The sequence below is a fragment of the Notolepis coatsorum genome (assembly GCF_963971535.1).
Source record: "Notolepis coatsorum genome assembly, contig: SCAFFOLD_265, whole genome shotgun sequence".
NCBI lineage: Eukaryota > Metazoa > Chordata > Actinopteri > Aulopiformes > Paralepididae > Notolepis > Notolepis coatsorum.
The window spans coordinates 283,019-285,915 of NW_028173094.1; positions in this window are offsets into that span (position 1 = coordinate 283,019).

The window sequence follows — 2,897 nt, forward strand, 5'->3', positions numbered from 1 at the left end:
CCAGAACCTCAGCGCTCATCAGGTGTAGAGGACCATTATCTCCAGAACCCTTCATCCCAGAACCTCAGCGCTCATCAGGTGTAGAGGAACATTATCTCCAGAACCATTCATCCCAGAACCTCAGCGCTCAGCAGGTGTAGAGGAACATTATCTCCAGAACCATTCATGCCACCACCTCAGCACTCAGCAGGTGTAGAGGAACATTATCTCCAGAACCCTTCATGCCAGAACCTCAGCACTCAGCAGGTGTAGAGGACCATTATCTCCAGAACCCTTCATGCCAGAACCTCAGCACTCAGCAGGTGTAGAGGAACATTATCTCCAGAACCCTTCATGCCACCACCTCAGCACTCAGCAGGTGTAGAGGAACATTATCTCCAGAACCCTTCATGCCACCACCTCAGCACTCAGCAGGTGTAGAGGAACATTATCTCCAGAACCCTTCATGCCACCACCTCAGCCCTTAGCAGGTGTGTTGCAGAGGACCCCAGAATTTGGTGCCATTTGGCCAGATGGTGTCGCTAAAAACAACAAACTTTATATTTTGGCATGTAGCTTAAGCTTGTTTAGCCCAGGGGGATGGGAACAGGGAACACTACCCCCCTTGTCTCCCCCTAATGTCTCCCTGTTGGCATCAGGAGAGGACGGTGACACGGCCTGTTCCTCTGACACGCACGCACGCACGCATACACACACACGCATACACACACACGCATACACACACACGCATGCACGCATACACACACGCACACACACACACGCACACGCACACGCACACGCACACACACACACACACACACACAGTGACAGAGAGAAGAGGAAAGAGGACAAAAGCTCGTATAGGACAGTTTGACAGAGAGAGAAAGAGAGAAAAAAAAGAGAGAGAGAGTGAGTGAGAAAGAGAGAGAGCGAGAGAGCGAGCGAGCGAGAGAGAGAGAACTTGGAATTAGAGGGACAGGCGAGAGAATGATCCTGGGGCTACACACACACACACACACGCACGCACACACACACACACACACACACACACACATACACTCACAGACTGCCACACAATTTGCTGTAAACATTCATGACCCCGAGAGGAAGAAGCATATCGGTTTTGGTGACCTCGTGACCTTTCACGCCAAACTTTCAACTTTCAAAACATTTCAACCCGACCCCTCAGGGCACAGTCGTACCCCTTCTTCTTCTTCTTCTTCTTCTTCTTCTTCTTCTTCTTCTTCTTCTTCTTCTTCTTCTTCTTCTTCTTCTTCTTCTTCTTCTTCTTCTTCTTCTTCTTCTTCTTCTTCTTCTTCTTCTTCTTCTTCTTCTTCTTCTTCTTCTGGGGGGTCATCGCGTTGGGTTCCGACAGGTGTTACCATAACGTTGAGAAAGTAGAGCACCCCCCCAGAAGGGGGGACTCACAGCATGATGTCACACAAAATGGCCCCCACCCACACGAGGCACCACACTGCAGCGAGGTGTCAGGATCTGATCTCAGAGCAGCCTTACTCGTAGAGTCACAGAGACGACGCTGCAGCGATGTGTCAGGATCTGATCTGAGAGCAGCCTTACTCGTAGAGTCACAGAGACGACACTGCAGCGAGGTGTCAGCATCTGATCTGAGAGCAGCCTTACTCGTAGAGTCACAGAGAGGACACTGCAGCGAGGTGTCAGCATCTGATCTCAGAGCAGCCTTACTCGTAGAGTCACAGAGACGACACTGCAGTGATGTGTCAGGATCTGATCTCAGAGCAGCCTTACTCGTAGAGTCACAGAGACGACACTGCAGTGATGTGGCGTTTCGTGACCATAAGGTGTTATGAAGTTAATTTACTGCTGCTCTTATTTTTGTAAAATAAGATAAGATAAGTTACTTTATTGATCCCTTGGGGGAAATTCAGGCATCATAGCAGCCATGGGGGGGGGGGGGTGGTACAGGTATGGGCAGGGTAATAGAAAGTAGGGGTGTAACAACGGTACACAGAACCCACGGTACGGTACAGGTTTTCGGTACAGTGGGGGAAAGTTTGGTTTTCCATGTTCCACTCAGGGGTGATGTAGTGTGCAGTAACTAATTGTACTTGTAGGGCTGTCAACGAATATTCTATATTGAAATTAATAATCGACTTGTAAATAAAAATAAAAATAATTATTATTATATTAGATTGTGAAAAAAACAGCCCCCGGCGGGGCGGTCGTTAGTGGTTAACATACCGTTGTATTAGTTCGATACACAGCCGTTCGGTACGGTACGGTATACACACTGAAACGGTTCGGTACGGATACACGTGTATCTTTACACCCCTAATAGAAAGACATAAATATAGGCAATAAAATTCAATCTGAATATTAAAAATATGAGAAAAGAAGAAACGGCGTAAACAATTATAAATAAAATGTAAAATAAAACAGTGTAAACAAAGGTGCAGATGAGGGGCTGTATGTTGTGGCTTCCACCTGGTCTCCCGTGGAGGAGAATCGGGCACAAACAACACGGAGCAGCTGGACGCGTCCTGAGGCAGAGACACTGCTGCATAACAGACCTGACAACTCATCTCTCAGTGCTTGATCGTACTGGCCATTGTGGTTAGTGTAATTGATTGATTGATTGATTGATTGAAAACTTTATTAACAGATTGCAGAATGGGTAAAAAAAAGAAAAGAAAGAAAGGCTGCAATGCCTTTCAGTCAGGAGAGGGTAAGCGAGTGGAGTCAAGTTGTGTTCTGTTATTGGAAACGCCACCAGATGTTGCTTGGAATGTGATGATGATGAATGTGATTGGCCAAGACCACAACAACATCACATTTCCAATTAATTGACATTGATTGATATTCCAATTAAGCACGGCGACCGTCGGTTGTGTGATAGTAAAGGGTTAACCTTCTGTCGTGTGGCAGTGAAAGGGTTAACC